The sequence below is a fragment of the Geotrypetes seraphini genome, chromosome 19 (genome assembly GCF_902459505.1).
Source record: "Geotrypetes seraphini chromosome 19, aGeoSer1.1, whole genome shotgun sequence".
Taxonomy (NCBI): Eukaryota; Metazoa; Chordata; class Amphibia; order Gymnophiona; family Dermophiidae; genus Geotrypetes; species Geotrypetes seraphini.
The window spans coordinates 21,432,085-21,445,747 of record NC_047102.1 but is presented as its reverse complement, the minus strand read 5'-3'; the positions used below and the strand labels follow the sequence as shown (position 1 = coordinate 21,445,747).

The window sequence follows — 13,663 nt, the reverse complement described above, 5'->3', positions numbered from 1 at the left end:
GTCCCTTTCTTTTACTAATGCATAGCGTAGATTTTAGCAGTGGGTATGAGCGTCGGAACAGTTACTGCCACTGCTGCTGCTAAAACCTATTGTCACACTCGTGCCCCTGAGATGCGGAGCAAGCCCATGGGATTGTGACAAAACTTCTGGCCCAGCATGTCCTTTCCAACCAAGGGAATTTTCAGGACTTTATCTGGCTAGTTACTAGCCTAACAGGGTCATGCAAGCAATGAGTCTTAGTCAGAAATGGCAAAAACAATAGCTTTATTTCAGCCACTGGCCAAATAAACCATATATTTCTCACACAGAAACAAAACACCAAAATCAAAGTTTCCAAGTTTGTCAGTAATAGCTTAAACACAGTCCCCTGCTTCTGGACTTTAATAGTGGAATATAACACAGTCCTCTTCACCAGAGCAGATAGTTCATATACTTTAGGCTTGCAATATTCATTCAGATGTTTATTCACAAGGAGCACTGCCAGTCCTTGGCCAGATAATGAAAAGGGGGGGGGGGGGAACTCCCAGCAAACTGGATAGCAAAGCATGCAAGAATATCACATGGCTTCACTTCAGCATAACCTTTCTCCAAATAAGCAGAGCTAGTGTTCAGAAACACAGGCACTGTAAAGGAAAAACTTATAACAGCCCAGAAATTTAATTCAGAGCCAACGTAGGACGTTTCCTTCTGAAACATTGCTGTAGCAACTACACACAGCTGTGAGAGAGGAATGTGATTGTCTAGCCTGGCTGCTAGCAGGGAAAACATACAAATGTTTGTTTGAATCAAAATCAATGCTTTAAGGCAACATTCACAGTCCAGAATTCTAGGAAAGGAAACTAAACTCTCTTCAAAGAAAAAACACACAGCTTATCTTGCAGCTCAGCGTCTGCAAGCAGAAAACAAAAACACATACGTTTCACTGCACTTCCATGTCACAGGAAAAGTTTCAGCTCCTACCAGACTCTCCTGACTGTCCATTGCTTCTCCTTGGTCCTGCTCACCAATTCCAGAGGGAGAAAACATCTCCTCTGCATCTGCCAATCCGTTTCACCAGCCTCCTCTGCCTGGGAGAGAGAAAATCTCACTCTTCCTGGCTCTCATCTGTTCCAGTTGCAGCCCCTGCTTGCCCCTCTCCTCTTGCTACTCTGGACTACCTCGCTTTAAGCTCTGGAGAGACACCCTCCCTGAGGCTGGATGGGGGAATGGATCTCCACCCACTTGCTTGGTCCGTTTGTCTACATACAGGTTTCTTTTCAGCCCTCAGCTGCTGGAAAGGTAGTAGTCTCCTGGTAGTGTCCAGGACAGGTTTAAATTGGGTAAAGCTTTCCTGCCTGTCCTTTTCCTGCCATTCCTCATCTGATGCAATCTGCTCTCCTGCATCAGGGTTTAGTGAATTTCTTCCCCATCTTTGGGACAAAACCAGAAATGGACTTGAGTTTGTCACACTATGTTACACGTTAGTAAAGGAGGGGGATTGATTTTTATTGAAATGTTTTTTGTTGTGTTAACGATTACTCATTTACTGTATTTTTCACTCCATAAGACACACTTTTCCCCCCCCAAAAAAATGTGGTGGAAATAAGGGTGCGTCTTATGAAGCGAGTACCCAACCCCCCCAGTTACCTTTTTTTAATGTTGGTGCCCTCCCTCGCTGGACGTGGCTTCCTCTTGTCACCCAGTAGGGCCCGCGAGGGCAACACAACCCTGGCATGGCTCCCAAAGAGGGAAGACCCTACACAGTACTTCAGCTCACTGATGTATTACTCATAATAAACCAACGTCAGATACTCCGCATATTGCAAACAGTTTTAATTCAAAAAAACAAAGTAACAAGACTGTCTTTCTATTGGCAGTAGGAAAATTGAAACAGACAATATTTCTCCAAGGCTCCTGACAGTTCAATAAGTCAACAAGAAACAAAAATAAAAAACCTGCTCCAGGTAAGTATCATTAAGTTCTGAGTTCAGAGCAGTCTTTAAGAGTTCTTTCAGGAAATGCAAAACTCTCAATCACCAGTTCACTATATTCCAAGGATCTCTGGACTTCAGTTTAGCTTAGTCCCGGTCTTCACCAGGTCCTTGGCTTTTAAACAAACAAAACAAAACTAGCACTATGCAGCACTCCAGTCCTGGTTCACTTTCACAAAAAGACTTTAAACAAGCACCCACAAAATTCCCCAACCCGAGGTCTTCTGTGAACCCTACCCCAATCCTGTAAGTCCTAAGATTAGTCCAATACCAACACCTGCTTCTCACAAAACTCTGTCCCAGCTGGTGCAGAGTAGCTTAATCAGTGCTAGGCACAAGTTCAATACTTGCTTATAGCCCAGCCCCCGCTGCTGTGCAACAAACAAAGGAAAAAAACACTTTTCAAAACATTCTTTGCCAGGTCCTTTTTCCCGGAAATAGTCCCAACAAAACTCTTTAAGGAAAACTTCCAAAAACAAAAGGAATAATGGGCAGGAAACTGCCACACTCACATCCATGGGTTCCAGAGATTCCATTCCAGGCATTACAAATTCTGCCACTTCCATTTGTTCCTCTGGAACCTCTTGCTCTGCCATGTCCTGTGTTACAGGACTTTCCCAGTCCATGGGTTCTGGCTTGGGAGCTTGCCCTTGCCTGGCCAGGAGAATTCTTCCTGCCAGCCCCTCCTGAGCTGTCCCTCTCAGACTCTTTGAGAGCTGCTTTAATGGAGAAGAGCCACTCCCTGTCTTACGTGGCTGAGGTACTGCTTTGGAGGCTCTCTGGCTCCCTTCTCAGTTCAGTGGTAATATTACACTCTGGGAGCTGGTCATAGTTCCCAAGGAAGTTTGTTTTTCTGACAGGCTCTGGCTCGGGAATCTGCGTCAAATTCATTGTCCTCAGGATAGGCAGTTCTGTCCTCTACAACCTCTGAAGCTCTACCTGCTTCTGGATTCCTGGCTAGGGGAGTTGGCTTAACCCCTATCTTAACCTTGACAGGGTCATCCTTGGGGATGGGAACGTCACACTCTCTAGCGGCAGAGCAGTGCGCAAGGCTTCCTGCCTGGTCGGCTGTCTCCGCTGTCTCCTCTTCCCTTTTGTAGTGGCAGAGCATCGCACAAGGCTGCCTGCCTAGTCCTGCGATGCTTCCATTCTTGTGGTAAGTGGCACGAGACCAGGCAGGCAGCCTTGCGTGTCACTCTGCCACTACAGAAAGGAAGAGGAGGCAGCCGCGTCAGCTGACTAGGCAGGCAGCCTTGCGCACCGCTCTGCTGCTGGAGAGGCAGCTGTAGACAGCGAGGCCTACTTCCCACACACTTCTCGCGAGCCTGGTGCGAGCAGCAGACATCGGATCTGGAAGCCACTGGGAGTCCCGGCATGGCGGCACAGCCCTGAAGAGAGCGAGTGGCTACAGAAATAGCAGCAGTGGCGGCTGGTTCCGGCCTCCTGTTTTCCTCCCTCCTATCCCCCATGGAAGCGTTGGACAGCACATCTGGGCCTCAGCTGCCTCCACCGCCGCTCCTCTGACTCCCTTCGTGTTCGAGCGGGACATGGAGGAACGAGCCCATCAAGCTGCGCCAGAGGAACTAAAGGTATAGGGGGGGCCTGCCTGCCTTGGGGTGGGGGATGGGTATAAGTAGTACAGGAGGAAGGAAATGACAATCCCGGCATAAGAACTAGGGGAATCAGGGGAGGGAAGAGACAGAACAATCCCAGCATAAGAACCAGGGCAAATAGGGGAGGGAAAGAGACATAGCAAAGAAATGCTGAAGGAGGAGAGAGCGTAGGGACAGGGACATGGAATAATGCTGGAAAGGGGAGGAATAAAGATAGAGATACTTGAGTACCTGATTGTAATACCGCTTACATAACCTTGATAGGCGGTATATAAAATCCTAATAAAACTTGAAAATCTTGAAACTTGAGATGTGATACTTATTGGAAGGGGAGGAAATGGTACACATGGATAGTGAAGAAGAGAAGAAAGATTATGCACTTTGAGGGGCCCTGCCTGCCTGCTTCCTTGCCTGTCACTAGGCCTCTAGGCTGGCCTGTCCTGTGCCCTGTCCCTGCCTACCACTAGACTACCAGAAGGGGGACAGGGTATAAAGCCTGGCAGGGAGGGGGGACAGGGTGCAGAGCCTGGCAGGGAGAATTTGGATCAGAATGTTTTTTTTTTCTTGTTTTCTTCCTCTAAATCTAGGGTGCGTCTTATGGAGTGAAAAATGTGGTATTTCAGCTCTTTGTAATCAGTATGGGGTTTTTTTTCCCAATTCTTTATTCATTTTTCCATCTTACAAGAAGTGTACAATATTACATCAATTGAATCATATATATCACTAGAATTTCTTTTCTAATATCATCTTCAATACATAAATTTAAGCCCCTTCCCCACCCTCCCTTTCCACAAATATTATAAATCAGACATATCTTACATATAATATATTCAAAAATATTGATTAAACCAATAATATAGTAATATATCCCCCCTTTCCCATAATTATAATTTTAATGTACAAAGGTGTCTAATCATTACAATATGACATGTTATCAATGGCCCCCAAATCTTTTTAAAATTATTATAATTCCCTTTTTGTATGGCAATTATTCTTTCCATTTTGTATATATGACATAACGAATTCCACCAGAAAGTATAATTGAGTCTGATTGTAATCTTTCCAATTTCTGGTGATATGTTGAATCAGTATGTTTTTATTGAAATCAAGTGGTTGGGGTAGGGGAAGGTATTTGCAAGCAGGAGGGAGTGGACATCCCTCCTGCCTTTTGTGAGGAGGGCCTTCATGGCAGGAGGGAGTGGGCATCCCCCTTCTGCCATCTTTTTTTAGGTTTGGGTAGGTCTCAGAAATTGTTGAGGGCAGAGGAGGGGGGCGCATGATTGTCGGCGAGGAGGGACTGGCGGGTGGGAGAATGGTGGCTAAGGTGGGTGCGCAATTAAAGACTTTTTTAATGGGACAGATAGCACGCATTGAAGTCGCGCAGAACATCTGTCCATTAAGAAAAGCAGAAGCCCAGATAGCAGTGACAGGAGGCTGCTTCTCCTGTCACTACTATCAGGGCTCTGCGCATGTCTCAATCGCTCACTGAGCGACTGAGTCAGTGGGTTTACATGTAAATCATTTGCACCTCTGTGTAAATTATTTGCATGCAAGCTTGATAGTGAATCAATTGCTGTTTCAAAATCAGCCAACAGCGATTGAGTAGCTATCTTTAGTGAATCTGGGCCAGAGGGGGGAGTATAGGGAATAATAAGAGAGGAGAGATACTGAGTTACTGCAGAGCAAATACATTTTAACGTCAGTAAGAGGAGTTTGACTTGTATGCGGAGACAGACAGGGAGCGACCTGAGAAGAACAATGTCCATATAATGACCCTGGTGGATTATGAGGTGTGCAGCAGCGTTTTGAACAAATTGAAGGAAGAAGCACATTGCAGTAATCCAGATGAGAGGTGACAAGAGCCTGGATGAGGGTCTTGGCAGTGTATTCACAAAGGAAAGGATGGATTTTAGCAATATTATAGAGTAAGAAATTACAAGTTTTGGCAGTCTGTTGGATATGCAAGGAGAAGGAAAGCGATGAGTCAAAGATGACCCCGAGGTTGCAAGCCAATGAGACAGGGAGGATGAGAATGTTATCCACTGCTATATAGAATGGAGGAAGGGAAGACATAGGTTTAGGAGGGAAAGATAAGAAATTCAGTTTTGGCGACGAGACATCCAGATAGCAATGTCAGAGAGGCAGGCTGAGACTCAGGCCTGGGTTCCCATAGAAATTTCAGAGGCAGGGAGGTAGATTTGTGAGCCATTAGCATAGAGATGGTACTAGAACCCTTGGGATGAAATTAGAGCACTGTGAGAACAGTTGTAGATGGAAAGAAAAAGTGTAGATTGAGAAAAGAAGAGGTTCCAGGATAGATCCCCAAGATACGCTGACTGATAGCATAACAGCAGTGGAGGAGGATCCTCCAGAGATTAAACTAAAGGTACGATGGGAAAGATAAGAAAGAAACCATGAAATAACAGAGCCCTGAAACCCAAGTGAAATCAGTCATGCTTTGAACAAGTGCATGGATCAAAAACTCTAGATCAAGTAACTTCAACCATTTTCTAACCATTTCCAATGAAACTTGATTAACAGTGTATGACAGGCTTCTGTCAGAGAGACAACAATAATATAAGACAAAAAGGGCTCCTTTTACTAAGCTGTGATAGCGGCTAGACGCTAACGCCAGCAATGAGCTGGCGTTAGTTCTAGCCACGTAACACGAGTACAGCACGCGGCAATTCAGCATGCACTAAAAACGCTATCGCAGCTTAGTAAAAGGAGCCCAAAGTCATAGGGGATTTATTAGTTGGCCAAAATGTAACAGCAAGCCACTGTAGATTGCTTCTCTGTATTACTGTAAAACATATGACTTTGTCCTAATAATAATTTACTTATATGGTAAATTATGTGAGTAAGTAGAAATTATTCAATTTTCCATGATTTCAATAGTATTCCCTAAATGCCTTCCATTTGCATCAGTGCCAGGAAGGCAGAAAGACGGGACTTTTTCATCTCACTGCTCATCATTTTCTGTTATCGTTTTGTTGTACAATAGCTTCATTAGATCTAGAGTTTCTTTCTAAGATTTTTCAATGCTAGTATAATAATCATTTTGCATTATTCATTTTTTCTGCTTTTTCCTTTTATGTGTAGCTGAAGACACATTAGTAAGTATAATTTTTGTAATGATTGACTATATGCTGATTATTTTAAAAGTAGGGAAATGCAGTTGCAGTTCTCTCTACTATATACAGTACATACCTGTTAGTTTGAAGCACTCATTATCCTAAATCAGGGATAGGATAATCATAAATCAGACCAATTGCTGATGAACATCAAAATTTCCAAGAAAAGTGGGAATTGGAGTATTTTTGCTGTGAAGTAAAAGATAAAATAATTTGCTTGATATGTAATAATGCTATTAGTGTGAGAAAGTTATATAACATTAAACAGCACTATGAACAGTATAAATCAAAATATGACAATTACAAAGGATTAATGAGACAAGAAAAGTTGAAAGAGCTCAAGTTGGGACTAAAAACAACAACAGCTCATGTTTACTAAAGTATCACATGAAAGTGAAGCGGCGATGAATGCAAGCTACGCCACACTCGAAACCTTTTACCAAAGGTGATTTCATCAAAGAACGTCTAATGAAAGCTGCAGAAATTAACCTGGAAGTGTGAAGGTTTTTCAAACAATCTTTTAAACTCAAAATACAGTTGCAGAAAGAATTACTGATTTGGCCAACAATTTAAATGATCCGATTGAAGCAAAATCATCTAGTTTTGAAGCTTTTTTCCACTGCCTGTGATGAGAGCACGGAGGTGTTGGGGGTGTAGCTCAATTAGCTGTGTTTCTTCATACTTGCGACACGAATTTCAACATTTTTGAGGAATTATTGGAACTAGTATTGATGCATCGCACTACAATGGGACAAGATATATTTAATTGTGTTTATGAACTTCTGTCAAAACTAACTTCTGTAGCTACAGATGAAGCTCCTTCAATGGCTGGAAAAACCAACAGATTTTTGGCATTACTGTAAAAAATGCAAAGTGAAACTTGTGACGGATCCAAGATTCATCATATGCATTGCATTATACATCAATAAGTATTATGCACAAAGGTAATAAACATGGAAAATGTGTTGACATTTGTCATAAAAATGATCAATTTCATAAGATCTCTAGGCTTAAATCAGCAACAATTCTCTGCTTTCTTAAGTGAATTAGAAAGCAAATATTCCGGCTTGTCCTACTTTACCGAGGTACGTTGGCTATCCTGCTCCAAGGTCCTTAAACAATTCTGGGACTTGAAAGAAGAAATATGCCAGTTTTTAATAACTAAAAATCAAGACATAAAGTTGTTTCCTGATTCAGTACGGTTACAAGATTTATCCTTCATGGTTGATATAACTAAATACTTAAACGATTTAAATTTAAAACTGCAAGGAAAAGATTAGATCATTATGAACATGTGTGATCAAGTTAAAGCATTCCAATGCAAGCTAGTTCTTTGGGAAAAGCAGTTGAAAAATGAAGATTTAACGTACTTTCTGACATTCAACAAACAAATCAAGTTTAGGTGAAATTGCATTGTATCAAAAATACGCAGGAAACATTTTAAGCCTTAGAACTAAGTTTGAAACTAGATTTGCAGATCTTAAGTCTTTGGAAGACAAGTTTTCTTTGTTTTCTCAATAAATATAGGATCAGTACCTAATCATATGCAAATGGAAGTAATTGAGATCCAGTGTAATTCAGATTTGAAGACAAAATACAGTGAAATTGACTTGCTTGAGTTTTCAAACCAGCTAGGTTTGAAAATACTCAAAAGTTTGTACACTTCTCCCTCCGTATTCGCGGTTTCTGCACTTGCAGTTTCACATAATTGCGATTTTTCGTCAGGTGACTCCGCCCCAAAAAATTATGTCTAAACTAAACTAAACCTTAAGTTTATATACCGCGTCATGATTAATGTTCCTTTCCTTTTGCTGTAATGTAAAAAAAGTTAAACTTTTAACAATATTCACTCAGCTTCCATGATTTCTCCTACAAAATCGAAGTTCAAAAACTTTAACCCTGAAAATCGCTGGTTCACATCGTGCACAGGGAAAAACGCTGCTTCCCAGCATCCATAGAGTGAAATGCTGCTTCCCAGCATGCATAGAGAAAATCGCTTGCCTGCTTAAAGCTTTCTGTATTGCTGCTTGCCTGCCAAAAGAATTCTGAATCGCTGCTGGCCTGCCCAAAGCTTTCTAAATCGCTGCTTGCCTGCCCAAAGCTTTCTGAATCGCTGCTTGCCTGCCAAAAGAATTCTCAATCACTGCTGGCCTGCCCAAAGCTTTCTGAATCGCTGCTTGCCTGCCAAAAGAATTCTCAATCGCTGCTTGCTTGCCAAAAATATTTCTGTGATATTGCCTCTCCTTCAGGAACAGGTCAGGTTTCCCACCATGGCTACAAAGTGCAAAAGTTCAAGTGCTACTGAAAGTGCTCCCAAAAGGGAGAAAAAGGTGAAAACCTTACATGAAAAGGTAGAATTATTGAATATGCTTCAGAGAGTAAAATCCTTCTCTGCTGTTGCTCGACACTATGGCATTAATGAGTCAATCGTTAGGTACATAAAAAAGAATGAAAAACAAATCCGTGAAGCTGTTGCGGCAGCAGCACCAGCAGGTGCGAAGAGATTACATGTTGTGCGAGATGCCAATCTCTCTCGCACGGAAACTGGAATATTTTTGTGGGTGCAGGATTGCCACAAAAAGAGAATACCGATAGACTCTGTGATGATAAGAGGAAAGGCAAAGTTTTTGTATGAAAACTTGAAGAGCAGGGAAGGAGGAACGTCACAATCCACCGACTTTCTGGCCAGTAAAGGGTGGTTTGATAAATTCCGTCACAGGTATGGCCTGCGTAATGTTAGAGTGACAGGAGAAGTAGCATCTGCCAACCAAGAGGCAGCTAGAGGGTTCCCTGCTATCTTTAAGCAACTTATTGAAGATAAGGGATATGAACCTGAGCAGACATTCAATGCAGATGAAACTGCTCTCTTTTGGAAGAAAATGCCACAGAGGACTCTCATTAGCAAAGAGGATAAGCGAGCACCAGGTTTCAAGGCTGCAAGGGATAGATTGACCATGCTGCTTTGCACAAATGCAGTAGGCCATATGATAAAGCCAACACTGATTTATAAAGCCGCAAACCCCTGAGCCTCGAAGGGAAAAGATAAGTTCCAGCTGCCTGTTTACTGGATGAGCAACAAGAAGGCTTGGACAACAAGAGCTCTGTTCCTAGAGTGTTTTCATCAGTGTTTTGTGCCAGAAGTAAGAAAATACCTGGCCAATAAAGGAATGGAATTCAAGGTTCTGATGGCTTTGGACAATGCCCCTGGACACCCAGACTCACATGAGTTCCACATAGAGGGTGTTGAGATCATCTACTTTCCCCCCAACACAACATCTATCATCCAGCCTCTTGACCAGGGGGTAATAAGGACCTTCAAAGCACACTACACACGGTATTCATTAGAGAGGATTGTCCACGCTATGGATGAAGGCCACAACGTTGAAAACATCATGAAAAATTGGAAGGAATTCACTATTGCGCATGCAATCAAAATTATTGAAAGAGCGGTGAAAGGTGTCAAGCCAGAGACAGTGAACTTGTGCTGGAAAAATCTTTGGCCTGAATGTGTAAAAAGGGATATCTATGTAAATATCATAGAGCCAGGCCAAGAAATTATGGAAGGCATCATTGACTTGGCAAAGCAGGTGGGTAGGGAAGGCTTTGAAGATATGCATATGGAGGATATTCAAGACTTAATAGACACCAGATCAAATGAACTAACGGAAGATGATCTCATTGACCTGACTGCTTCTGAAGGAGAGGCAATACCAGATGAAGAGGAGGAAGGAGGAGTAGAAGAAGAGGTACCTGAAGACAAGTTTACACTAGATAATATTGCAAAGGGCATATGCAGGTTTAATGGAGCGATTGACTTTTTCTATGACATCAACCCATCCATAGTATGTGCGTTAAAGGTGAGGGAGTTAGCAGAAGCAGCGATTTCTACATACAAAAATATATACAAAGAGATGATGAAGTTGAAGACCCAGACAGAAATCACAATGTATTTCCCAAGGGTACCTAGAGTCAGTACCTCTCCATCCACTGCCTCACAATCCACCTCTTCCACCCATGAGGAGGCATCACCTTCGTCTCTTCGACTTCCTCGTACTGAAGACCCACTTCCACTGCCCGAGGAGGCCCCTGGTGCTCGCTTATCCTCTTTGTCTCCTCCTCCTGCAGTTCTTGTACTGGATGATGAGGATGAAGACATTGTCCCTGTTGCACAATTATCTGCTTCGTCTTCTTCTCCTGCGGTAGTTGTACAGGACGATGAGGATGAAGACATTGCCTAATTACTGTACAGTACTGTATAGGTATTCCAGTATTGCACTTTAAGTTTTGAACATTTCTTTTTTTCCTTGTTGGGAAAGCAGTACTGTACTATATTGAACTTTTTCTGTTTACCCTGAGATTTACAGTACTTGTATTCAATAAATATTGTTACAGTATTCAATAAATACAGTTAATATATACATACTGTATCATTATTCCACTAACATAGTATTTAGTTGTACTGTAGTCCCTTCCATAAACCGCGAATATGAATTTTATATGTTATTCGCGGTTTTATTAACAAAACCGCTATTTTTTACAAAAAACCACGATTAACAAATACAATTCATATTCACGGTTTTTCCATATTCGCGGCTATAGCTGGAACGTATCCCCCGCGAATACGGAGGGAAAAGTGTATATGAAATTATTTCCATGTTTGGAAGTACTTATTGGTAGAAGCAGGTATTTACACTTATGAATGGAAATAAGTCTCATATCAGATCCAGAATTATCGACTTTCATCTTGGGTCAGTTTTAAAAGTAATCAAATGAATCAAGAATTTCAGTCAATCCTTGGTTTTCAAATTTTCTCAACTATGAAACGAACTTCCTCTTATCTTAAGGGGTCCTGGTCCTTTTCAACTTTTTTGCAAATCTTTAAAAACTATTTTATTTGCCAAACACTTTGGAAATCAGTCACATTAATATTTTCTGACCGTTACTTTTTTTGTATTTTTTAATTACTGTTACTGAGTTGAGCTCCATTTTGGTTGAAGACCCTGTATATAAAGCTAACCTCCCTTTTTACGAAACTGCAATAGCAGTTTTTAGTGTTGGGAGCCGCGCTGAATGGCCTACGCTGCTCCCGACGCTCATAGGAACTCAATGAGCGTTGTGAGCAGCATGGGCCATTCAGTGTGGCTCCCCGCGCTAAAAACTGCTAGCGCGGTTTAATACAAGGAGGACTAAGTGTTAGTTTTAGAGGGGGGGGAGTTAGTTTTTTACTTTTAATCATTGCAGATAAGATTTGCCCTGAAATAGGAAAAATAGTAGCAGAGAAGAGGATGCCAAGTGTCAAGAAGAAAACATTAATTTTATCGTTGCTCTTGTTCTTTTTTTATACTATACTTTTTGAAACAAACCTAAAATTAAATGAAAAATGACGTTTTTGCAGCCCACATAAATTTAAACTTTATTTATTTGGCCCTTGTCAGCCTTTGAGTTTGACATGCTTGTCTTACATCTTCTTCCATAAAGACCGAAGCAAAGAATTCATTCTTTCTGTCCGCTATGGCCTTATCCTCCCTGAACGCCCCTTTTGCTCCTTGATCAGCCAACAGTCCCACGGATTCCCTCACAAGTTTTCTGCTTCTGATGTACCTAAAAAAACTGTTATAAGTTTTTGCCTCTTAAGCTTCTCTTTATATTCTTTCTTAGCTTTCTTCATCAATGCTTTGCATCTAACTTGCCAGTGCTTGTGTCTCTTCTTATTTTTTTCATTCGGATCCTTTTTCCATTCTTCAAAGGATTTTTTTTTACTTTAATAGCCTCTTTCACTTCACCTTTTAATTACACCGGCTCCCATTTTCTCTTCTTTCCACTTTTGCTGATACGTGGAATACATCTGGTCTGGGCTTCCACAATGGAATTTTTAAATAACATCCACGCCTAGTTTACAGTCCTAACCTTTGCAACTGATCCTTTTAGCTTCTTTTTAACCATTTTCCTCATTTTATTATAGTCACCCTTTCGAAAATTAAATGCCCCTACAGTATCAGCTCAAATTTGATCATTTTATGATCACTGTTTTCTATGTCTTACATTCACCAGCCCATTCTAAACTAAATTGTCATAGATGGGGCACAGACCATGTAAGTCTGCCCAGGTCTAGCTCTAGTTCTTCAATTTATACCATTCATTTTCTTTTCTTTTTTTAATTATTATTATTATTATTTATTTAATTTTCAATTTAATACAAAGCATAGCGCTTATCAAGCAATACAAAGAAAAATACAAAGAAAAATCCTCTATACCCTTCTATCCCCTGAAGGAAAAGGATAGAGGATTACTATACAGGTCCTGGACCTGATGGGCCGCCGCGTGAGCGGACTGCTGTGCATGATGGAGGTTCTTATGTTCTTATTTGGTATTGAAAATAAAGAATACAGAAATTACTTATTTCTTATTTATAGTCCTCAAAATCTAGGAGGGAGACAAGAGAGAAAACTCTTCCAGGATAAGAGATTAAATACAATAATTTTCACAGAAAAGAAATAGAGCAGTCAAAAGCTTCAACTTATTAAATCAGACCTGTATTACATTAGATCTTTCTATGGTGCAAATGAAATCCCCTTACCTTCTAAGAAAAAACAAAGCTGATTGGACTCATAGAAAATACACCTATTTTGTTGATACAAAATAAAACATTTGCAAGGAAATCTTAACTGAAATGTAGCACCCAGAGAAATAACCTTATCCAGATATGATAGAAATTATTTCCTTCTTACTTGGGTCCCTCTAGAAACATTGGGAAAGATAAATTTTTTACCCAGAAAGGAGACCTGCTTCAGACCATAAAATAGCCTTAATATCAAGTCCCTATCCTGATGAAAAACAAAAGACATAATTAACATTGCTCAGCCCATTAGTTCAATATCTGATGATTCCAGTAATAGTGATAACTCTTGTTGTGTATCTTCATTCTTTTCCTTTAGTGTCTTTCAGA

The 13,663-nt window shown here is 41.1% G+C and overlaps 1 protein-coding gene across 3 annotated transcripts in view; it reads right to left on the bottom strand.

Moving 5' to 3' along the window:
- The window catches only part of LOC117352266 (galanin peptides-like), a 99,194-nt gene that overhangs the window by 66,676 nt on the left and 18,855 nt on the right, over window positions 1-13,663 (bottom strand). For 2 of the 3 annotated variants that reach the window (XM_033928624.1, XM_033928625.1), the window contains exon 2: window positions 6,794-6,906. The gene's annotated coding sequence lies outside the window, so the exon portion shown is untranslated. Of the gene's footprint in view, window positions 1-1,004; window positions 1,139-6,793; window positions 6,907-13,663 lie in introns of those variants that run through there. The other variant, XM_033928626.1, reaches the window with a different exon arrangement.